Genomic DNA, 11,031 nt, shown 5'->3' with positions numbered 1-11,031 from the left:
AGGGGGTCTGGCTCAGACTGGACAGATCCTGGCCTGGGACCCAGGAAAAGCCTGTTCGAGCCTGGCTCCTGGTCAATGGGCTTTGTCAGTCACTGGGGGATCCTGCCCTTGTCTGAGGCCTGTGGGGAAGAGCATTCGGTCTGTCCTTGTCCCCATTTCCCATCCTGACACGCCCTGGAGGCTCTGACAGTTTCTAGAAATGAGGCTCTGGGCAAAGAGGGCTCAGGGGGAGGCTCTGATGGGAGCGTAACTAGCTCAGAAACAGAGACCAGAAGCCTGGGCGTCATTCCCTTCTTCCCTGGGCGACTGCAACAGCCCCTGTCTGATCCCCCGCCTCCAGGCTCTCCTCTCGCCACTCAATCTATAGTGAACAAATACAGGAAAAAACATTCCTGTTATACTTGAATTTAAAAAACCATTTTTTCTAATAAAAGATTAAAATAATTTTTAATGCTTTTCTAGTTTGAATTTCAAATTCTCCCTCTCCCTCTTCTCCCCACTCACTGAGAAGTCCAGCAACATGACTCAGGTTACACGTGTGCAATAATGCTAAACATGTTTCAGCAATAATCATGGTGGGAAAGGAAATAGAGAAAAAAGAAAAAGAAAATAAAATGTTATGATTTTTTCTACATTCAGAAATCGCAGCTGGAAAATGAGCCTTATTACGTTATACACAAAACAAAATGCTACGCGCTGGGAAAGTAATGGAAAAATAGAAACAGTCTCTGTACATCAGGTCCTCAGAATTCAAGGCAATGCAACATAATAATATTTTCTTTTATTACTATTAGCTACTATTGACTACCTTAAAGGTTGCAAAGTACATTAAAATTTTATCTCCCTTTTTCTCTATAATTTCGGTGGGAGCTAGGAGCCAGTAACTAATACCACTGATGTGCCCATCGATTCATGGGGATTCATGTAGGAATTATACCTATAGGATATAGGGATTTTATTTAGATGAAGAAACTGAGAAAATCAAAGAAAGTGACGCGGTGAGGCCTTCACAGCTACTAAATGTCTGAGACATTGTTTAAACTCAGATCCTCCTGAATCCAGGTCCAGGCTCCATTCATTGCACCACCATATGTCATTATGTCAATTAATATTGATATTCATTTTGCTAGCTCTGGTTTGCTGTGATTAGCTCCCAAACTTCGGCTTATGCAACTTAATATCTTTCCTATAGCATGTAGTCCTAGAGAGCTGCCTTTAGCCCTCACCTATCAATAAATCATAGAAAAGTACACATGATTTACTTGACTTAAACTACATTTAAAATCCAGGGCGTCCTTTACACCCTGGGGGGGACACAGACTTTTCAGAAGCTCATTAAGATAGAAAAGACTCATCTTCCCGTTATCTTATTCAGGGCTCAGAACCTCCTTTCTACTGGGCTTCAAGAGCCAAGGTGATGTCTCCTGTTTAGATCATCAGGTTATAAGGGCTCCCCTCTCAAGATAAGAAACAACAGAGAACTGGGAGGGTTTGTAAGAGAATCTGGTTTGAGAGTCAAGTTCCCACATTTTTCTCCATCCAGGAGGTGAAACAGCTCAGGCCCGGCACAAGCTGGCAGATCTCGGGGGGCACAGTCATGGGCTGCACTTCGAAGTCTGTGGGAAAGAGCAGTCACGTCCCCTCGTTACAGCAAATATAAGGGAAAGCTGCTTCTTGGGGGCCTCAGTGACTTCCACAAAGGGAAAGTAGCTCAGCATTAAGTTTATGTCACTGGCTTCCTGGCTCATTGGGACAATAGTCAGGCCATAAGGATCTGTGACAGTCCCAGAAATGGGCTCTCGTTCTGCCTGCTGCAGACAGGGGAATCCTGGCTCCAGGGTTAAGGATTCTTTTCTTGTGTGAAATAAAAGTTGTGGCTCCTAAGTCCTAATAAAAAGTGAACACGCGGTACTTTCTGGGGCAGGGTTACGGTGTGGGAGGCAATGGATGGGAAACATCAAGAAAGGCCTCAGGATGGACTTCACTTGCAGGTTTTCTTGCCAGTTCATTTTTCTGAGTGTGTGGAAAGGTGAAGAACTTACAGATTAATCACATTTTGATCAGAGACTGGTAACTAAAGCAGATCAGTCCTATAGGGCCTGGTCACGTGATTTTAGATGAGACCTGGACTGCATTCCATTGTCCAAAGAAGGAGTTAAGTGGCCTAAGCTGTCTATCACCTTTTTCTCTGCATTCCACTGACCAAATAGGGGGATAAAGGTTTATGTGACCAATCACAGCCTGTAGAGTGTGGGATTTGGGGGGTTCTTTGTCTGAAATGTATAAAAGTTGTCAGCATCTCCAAGTGAATGACTCTCCTCCTGTGGGTGTCCTTGCTGTCCTTTCGGGCCCACAGGCTAGGATGGTCCGCTTCTCGAGATTCTAATAAATTCTTTCTGTGCATCATTTGGAGCGACTCCTGAGAAGTCAGGTTGGGTAGGTGCAATTGCCCCAAACAGTTTTGGGGGCTCTCCGGGATGGTGTCTTTTGGGGAGACGGGTGCGCACCTTGAGCAGAGGCAGGTGCCCACGAAGGAATTTTTCCTGTGGTCTCCGACTCAAGTGTGCGCATCCTCCCTCCCTGTCAGACAACGGACTGAAGCAGGCAGACTCAGTGATGTACAGAAACTCATACTTTGGAAGAAACGAATGTCCTGACTGGCCAGCGCAGTTTAGAATCCACACCGTGTGGCTCGGTGAGCTCTTGGAATAGTTTGGGGATCTTATTGGCTGGGTTTTAGGGAACCCGAGGGAATAGCTCTCGCTAAATTTTGTTGAGTGCTGGACTGTGACAGGCCCAGGTGGTAAAGAATTGCCAAGAGAGGCTGCCGAGAAACTGCTGAACTTAGTTTGGGGAATAAGTAACATGGGGAAATCACAGTCCAAACATGAGCGTCAGAACCTTAGCCAGGGAATTCTAGTCGACAGCCCATCAGGAAGTCGACTTAAGGACAGGGAGGAACTTACCGCTCTCCAAAAGGAGGGAGCACACTCAGCTCTGGCCACAGGCTCATGCTCATGAAGCAGAAAATGAAGCAATTTGCTGAAAGAATTGGATATTTTGTCTCAGCTCTGCAGAGAGCCTACAATTCCCTCAGAGTCTACAGAGAAAAGCCTGACCCGGGGCTGGGCCAGCCCTCCTCCTTGGTGGCCAACTTCTCCAGGTGCAGGAGCTCCAGGCTCCCCTGCTCCCGTCAGCTCTGCCTGAGGGAGCAGCATCCCTGGGATGCACTTTGGGTGCTCTAGATTCCTGGTGGCCTAGAGGTTAGTGGCTGTAAGAGCTGCTGAGAATCCCCTTTAACTCGGCCATGGATTTTAGGAGGGAAAGAATTCACTCATTCCCGAATATTAGTTGCAAAATGAAAGTTTATTGTTGGACAGAAATCAGTTCCCCAGAGACTGACTTCTGCAGTGCAGATCTATGGGAAATGGAGTTTTGCACTGAGAGAAGGCAGTTCTCAATGGACAGAAGGTCCTGGAAGCAAAGGAGCTGCCGAGATCCATCTGCAAAGACCTTCATTGAAGGAAGCTGTTATGTTGGGCCTTAGGAGGGGCTGGGACAGCCCGGATCTCCTGTTAGAATTAACAGCACTTCAAAGTGGGGCTTTTTGGCAGGATTTCTAATTGCATCCAAGGCCCTGCATCCTGCAAAGATAACGTGTCTGGGCAGGATATGGCTTCCCCAGGAATGGCTGAGATTCTGAAAGGGATCACAGATCAATAGGAAATACAGTGTCTTAAAGGGACCCAACCTGTTTCAATATTTCTGCCAGGAAAACCCCCAGGGGGTCACAGAGACTCACACATGGCTGAAGAGCAGCAGTGAGTTTTTGTCATTGCTACAGAGACCTGGAGGAAAGCCTCCTCAACGGGAACTTGGGCTCCTCACAAGAGAAACGCTTTCTGTTGAGGCAAAATATAACAAATAGACCTGAAATATCAGCATTTCTTTGTTACATTTTCCCCCTTGTTTCTCCTGGGTTTGTGCTGCTTCCCCTCTGCCTTGGCTGTGCAGACAGGACTTGTGATCACAAGTTAGAAAGGAGGGACCCAGGGGGGACCAGAAAGGGGAAGCCCTGGGAGGTGAGAGCCTGCCCAGAGAGCAGGGGCTGCTCTGCCCTGGGAACCCCGAGGAGGCACCTGCTGCTCTGAGCTGAGTCCCCTGGACGCACAGGGGAGTTTTTGTTCGGGCCTGAAGCACTGTGGGAGAGGGGAGCTCCTACTCTGCTGACAGTAATAATGTGCAGCATCCTCAGGCTCCAGGCTGCTGATGGTGAGTCTGAAATCTGTCCCAGACCCACTGCCACTGAACCGGGCAGGAACCCCGGATGCCAGGTTATCAGCATAGGTGATGAAGAGCCTGGGGGCTTGGCCAGGTTTCTGCTGGTACCAGTGCAAGTAGCTAATACCATAAGAATTTGTTATACTCTCACTGGCCTTGCAGCTGATGGTGACTGTCTCTCCTGGAGATCCGGACAAGGAGGCTGGAGACTGGGTCAGCACAATGGCTCCTTGGAATCTAGGGAAGCAACAGTGTTAGAGGAAGACAGAAATGTGGGAATGTCCAATTTAAATAACATGAAGGAAACAATATTTCAGAGACCCCAGAAATCCCAAATGACCGACAAGTTGTTGTATTGGGCACCAACGTGAGACAGAAACCACCTTTTCCACAGACCGCACAAGGTTTACAATCAGGGCTTTGGTCATGTTTCCCAGCCCCCATCTGCCCGTCTTTTGCCTCAGCGTGTGCCCCCATTGTATCAAGGAGCCGTCACTTTTACATCCCTGAAAACCTGGGACCTTCCCACCCCTTCCCTGCCCTCCTGGGCCTTACCCTGAGCCCAGAGCACCAGGAGCCAGAGCAGCTGCCATGGGGAGCTCATCCTGGCCTTCAGAGACTGTGCAGAGAGCAGCCAGAGCCCTGAGGGGCAGGAAGGAGGGAGGAAGCTTTTATGTCCTGGGCAGGGCTCCTTGCGGCTCCCTTGGGCTCCAGATGCAAAAGAGCCCCAGGTGTGGGCGGAGCCTCCCCTCAGGACCCCGGGAGCCCCAGGGAGTCCCCCTGGCTGAGCCTGGCTCTGGGGGAGGGGCCCCCTCTGCTCTGTCTCCAGGGGGAGACTCAGGACCAAGGGCAAGGTCATGTCTAGTGCCTCAGGATGATGGTGCAGCCGGTTCTGGACAAATGAAGGCAGTTTCTCTCTCTCCCCCAGGACTAGATTCCCCTTAACCCTGAGGGAGCTCCCAGCCCTGGGGAGGAGGCAGAGAGGGCCCGAGCTCCCAGCCTGGAGACCTGGGAGGTGCCTCCCTGATGCTGCTCCTGGACCTGCCCCACTGCCGCCCTCTGCTGGAGAAGGGGAGAACTCCAGGGGGCAGGGAGGGGGTCTGGCTCAGACTGGTCAGACCCAATGATGTCACCTCTTACCCACCCTGAGAGAGGCTCTTTGTTCAGCAGAGGACAGGGTCCCACCCACACAGGGAAGAGCTCTGCCCTGTGACTTTGACACTGTCCCCTGGCCCAGGTGTCTTTTCTCCTGGAGTCTCGGAGGCCCACCTCTCTCCTTGAGGACAAGCTTGTGTCCATGTCTCCCTTGCTCTATGTATGAGAAAACCTTTATTGGTGGAAAAGAGAAAGTAGCTCAGTGTTAACTCTATGTCTCTGGCTTCCTGTCTCATTGGGACACTAGTCAGGCCATAAGGATCTGTGATAGTCCCAGAGATGGGCTCTCGTTCTGCCTGCTGCAGACAGGGGAATCCTGGCTCCAGGATTAAGGATCCTTTTCTTGTAAGAAATAAAAGTTGTGGCTCCTGAGACCTAATAAAAAGTGAACACACGGTACTTTCTGGATCAGGGTTATGGGTGTGGGAGGCAATGGATGGGAAACATCAGGAAAGGCCTCAGGATGGGAGTGATCCTGGAGCTGCACTTTGAGGAAGTCGGTGTTCTCTGACATTACTGGGGAGGAGAGTGAGCAATCCCTCCCCTGGCCACCACCTGGCCCACAAAAGCCAGAGAGACAGGTAATACACCATAATTAGAAGGCCAAAGAGTAAATCAATTTCACTTGCCTGGAGTGGGTAAGAAGGAGAACACTGGTCAGATAGAGCCTCCTGGCAATGCTGTTATTCAGCTGGTTTAGTCATGCCCTATTCTCCAAGACTTCATTTGGAGGTCTCCTGGGCAAAGATACTGGACATAATTTCCTTCTCCTGTTCATTTTACTGAGGCAAAGAGGTTTAAATGATGGATAAGTTATTAGGTTTCTGAGGACAGATTTGAGCCCAAAAGTTCTATAAATTAATTTATTGTCTGTTTGATTGGTATGGCACTGAATGAGTAGATTAATTTAGGTAGCATTGTCATATTATTGTATTTACTCAGCCTACCCATGAGCACTTGATATTTTCCAATTAATTAGATATGATTTTATTTCTGGAAAAAGTGTTTTCTAATTGTGTTCATATAGTTCCTGATCTAGCTTTGGCAGGGAGACTCCCAAATATTTTATACTATCTACAGTTATTCTAAATGAAATTTCTCTTTGTATCTCTTGCTGCTGGACTTTGTTGGTAATATATAAAAATCCTAATGATTTATGTGGGTTTATCTTGTATCCTTCAACTTTAATAAAGGTATGAATTGTTTCTAGTAGTTTGTTCGCTGATTCTCTAGGATTCTCTAAATACACCATCAGATCATCTGCAAAGACTGTTAATTTGGTTTCCACATGACCTACTCTACTTCCTTTAATCATCCTTTCTTCTCTTATTGCCAAAACTAATATTTCTAATAAAATATTGAATAGTAATAGTGATAATGGGAAACTTTGTTTCACCCCTGATCTTCTTAGGAATGGTTCTAGTTTGTCTCCATTACAATTGATGCTTGCTGATAGTTTTTTAAAATGTTACTGATCATCTTAAGGAACACTCTATTCATCCCTATACACTCTAGTGTTTTTAATAAGAATGGGTGTGGAATTTTGTCAAATGCTTTTTCTGCCTCTATTGAGATAATCATGTGAGTGTTGTAGATGTTTTGTTAGTTTGATTATTGATATAGTCAATTATACTAATAATTCTCCTAATATTGAACCAGCCCCTAGTTCTAGTATAAATCCTATTTGGTTAAGCTGTATTATCCTGGGGATGACTTGCTGTAATCCTTTCCTAATATTTCATTTAAGATTTTTGTATCAATATTCATTAAAGAAACTGGTCTATAACTTTCTTTCTCTGATTTGACTCTATTTCACTCAGCATCAGTTGATGTAAGTCTCTCCAAGCCTCTCTGTATTCATCCTGCTGGTCATTCCTTACAGAACAATAAGTTTCCCTAATATTCATATACCACAATTTACCCAGCCATTCTCCAATTGATGGGCATCCATTCATTTTCCAGCTTCTAGCCACTACAAACAGGGCTGCCACAAACATTTTGGCACATACAGGTCCCTTTCCCTTCTTTAGTATCACTTTGGGGTATAAGCCCAGTAGGAACACTGCTGGATCAAAGGGTATGCACAGTTTGATAACTTTTTGAGCATAGTTCCAAATTGCTCTCCAGAAGGGCTGGATGTGTTCACAATTCCACCAACAATGTATCAGTGTTCCAGTTTTCCCACATCCCCTCCAACATTCTGCATTATCTTTCCCTGTCATTCCAGCCAATCTGACAGGTGTGTAGTTGTATCTCAGAGATGTCATAATTTGCATTTCTCTGATTAATATTGATTTGGAGCATATTTTCATATGTGGGCCCGCCTTCTACCAGGAAGATTGCTATCTTGCCCTCTCAAAAAAAAAAGCCTCTCTTTGCAGAGAGAGGGTGGAATAGTGTCTTGATGAACAAATCAAGGAGGCAGTTACTCTATTGAAAAGGATAATGACTCAGCATCACTTGATCTGATTTTTTTCAGATAAAACAATTAAGAAATCAAAGTTTACTCAGGTTTTCATACATAATAAATTTAGTGAATGACAGGGGAAGAGATTTCACCACTTTGAAATGCAATAGCTCATCCAGACCTAACCCCTATGATCAGAACCCACCTTCCAGATTGGCCAGAGATCATGGCACACAGTGATCCAAGTAGGAACAAAATTACTTTACCTAAAATAATGAAGAGAAACATAGTGGGACCAATATTATCAGAGACAACAGACCCTCAATGCCTAATCCAAAGCAAATTAATGCTGTAGTTGTGTGTTTTCATTCCAGGAAGAGATCCCTGAGGGCTAGAAAGGATCATGGGGGAAAATAACAGGTATCCTCTAGCTCTGGGCTCCAGGCTCTTGGCCATGAGAATGTTCGTTCTGCTTCCAGCACTGGTCAGAATCAGTAGGACCCATTCTCCCAAGGAAGTCTTTATTTATTCAGGCAAACAGCCTCCTCAGTGAGCAGTGGGTTTCCTATTGGTCAGTTAGACTGACTGGTTTGTCAAGATGGCAGAGAGTACTGAACATGCTACAGCTTCTTGGAGCCGCGGGTGAGAGTTTGGGGAGCACATGGGACACCCAAAGAGGAAAAAAGTCCTGAGAAATGTACTGAGCAGCAACAACCAACAGAAACTGGCTGTTGCATTAGTTACTGTGTTCAAGCTGTTCTAAACTTGCCCCTGAGAGGCTTATGTTAAAGTACCTACAGATTATGGCAAAGATCTTATAGAAGCAGCCATAGATAAGTGAAACAAAGGAGACAAAGGTCTCTCTTGAATCAAACATAAGCCTGTTTCAGTGACCAGGAGTTTGGTGACTGTCTGTAGAGGGTCACAGTCAGTGGGGAAACTCGGGGTGAGGTATCAGACCCTTCAGTCCAGAGGGAACCTGCTGACAATGTCTGGTTCGGCTCCCACCTCCCCTAAGGGATCTCGGCCTTCCTGAGGAGTCAGGGGGCAGTGACAACCTGTGATGTGATTGAAGCAGAGAGATACCAGGGGGCAAACTACACAGCAAATCGCTTATCTGGTCCCACGGGCTCAGAGTTGTTTTTGTTACATTATAAAAAGGGGAAATCCCTTGAAATAAACGGACTCCATCTTCCCACCATCCTCGGGAGACCCCTCATCACTTCTCCTCTAGGAAGATATAGTTTAATCACCCCCGTGTGGGGGCTCTAGAAAGCAGGACACAACAGCTGTGCTGGTTCCTACTGGTACCGGGTTCTCCACTTGCCAATATTGGACCTGGCTCTGACACTGATGGGGACGCTTTGTCCTGGGGATGCAGACAGGGAGGCTGGATCCCATGCCCTGCACAGGATTCTCAATGTGGGAAACATGACCAAAAAGTCAATGTAATAAGTTATCTGAGTTCAAGCACCTGCATTTAGGGGAGAGCTCATTTCCCTGACAGCCCATGTCTCATCTTCCCTGAAAACTGAAATTGTATTTTATAGACTTCTCTGTGCAGACTCTGACACCTTTATTTCATGTGAGAATATTCTGACACATAAGAAATTTCAATGAAAGAAATTCACTGTTAGCAGTTGTTTATGCTTCTTTCAAGCTCACTCCTGGGATAGGGATAATGAGGCTAAAGGAGAGAATCTGGGAACATTGTGAGGCCTGAAGCCATCAGTGATCTGAGTCTCAGAGCTGAGCCGATCCCCTCTTACCAGTGACAAAGGCTGACCAGAAAGTCTCAAGTAGCAGTGAAACCCTGTGTGGGCCCTTGGGCCTGAAGGCAATGGACAGGCCTTGGGCCTTCATACAATGAGGCGATCCCTTGGGGCAGAGAATCCAGGCAGAGACCCCAGCAGAGATGCCCCCTGCTCTCCTGGGAACTCCCCCAAGGCCTGATGGGAAATGCACTCCAACCCCCACACATGAACCTGAGAGAGTCAATGAGGGCCTGGTCCTCCAGACGCAAGAGATGATGAAACACCTACTGGAGGGAAGTGGGTGATATTGGGACCCTCCCTTTGTCTCTTGTCCAGGCCCAAGGCAGAAGGAACAGCCTGGGAGACCAGTGTGTCCTGGGCTAGAGAAAAAGCAATCTGGTCTCTATCATGGCAGCCCCACGGGGCAGTGAGAGGATGGAGCCCTGGGCCTGGAACCCCCAAAACTCGCATTTCTGAGTTTAATCTAACCTTGGACACTTACTATCCATGTGGCTCTGTACAAGTCACTCAGTCCTGTTTGCCTCCATTTGTTTGTCTGAAATAAGCTGGAGGAGGAAATGGCAAAGCACCAGTGTCTGTGACAAGAAAATTCTGAGTAGGGTCACAGAGACTCAGACATGGCTGAAGAACAAGCAAGATACACCTGCCATTGCTACAGAGAATGGGGGCAAACCCTGTTCAACGGGAACGTGGGCTCCCAAGCAGAGAAAGAAACTCATTATGTTGGGGCAAAGATATCAAGGGACCTGAAATGTCAGCATTTCCCTTAGGGACTTTCTCTCGGTTTCCCAGGGGCTGTGCTGCCTCCCCTCTGCCTTGGCTGAGCAGACAGGTCTTGTGATCACAAGTTAGAAAGGAGGGACCCGGGGGGACCAGAAAGGGGAAGCCCTGGGAGGTGAGAGCCTGCCCAGAGAGCAGGGGCTGCTCTGCCCTGGGGACCCCGAGGAGGCACCTGCTGCTCTGAGCTGAGTCCCCTGGAAGCATTGGGGAGGTTTTTGTTCGGGCCTGAAGCACTGTGGGAGAGGGGAGCTCCAACCCTGCTGACAGTAATAATGTGCAGCGTCCTCAGGCTCCAGGCTGCTGATGGTGAGGGTATAATCACTCCTAGACCCACTGCCACTGAACCGGGCAGGGACCCCAGATGCCAGCCTATTAGCATAGGAGATGAGGAGCCTGGGGGCTTGGCCAGGTTTCTGCTGGTACCAGTTCAAGTAGCTAGTACCAAAAAGAGATACACTCTCACTGGCCTTGCAGCTGATGGTGACTGTCTCTCCTGGAGATGCAGACAAGGAGGCTGGAGACTGGGTCAGCACAATGGCTCCCTGGGAATCTGGGGAAGCAACAGAATTAGAGGAAGACAGAAATGTGGGAAGGTCCAATTTACAGAACATGAAGGAGACAATATTTCAGAGA

Source organism: Antechinus flavipes, chromosome 2 (assembly GCF_016432865.1).
Source record: "Antechinus flavipes isolate AdamAnt ecotype Samford, QLD, Australia chromosome 2, AdamAnt_v2, whole genome shotgun sequence".
NCBI lineage: Eukaryota > Metazoa > Chordata > Mammalia > Dasyuromorphia > Dasyuridae > Antechinus > Antechinus flavipes.
Note: the sequence above shows the minus strand (reverse complement) of the source record.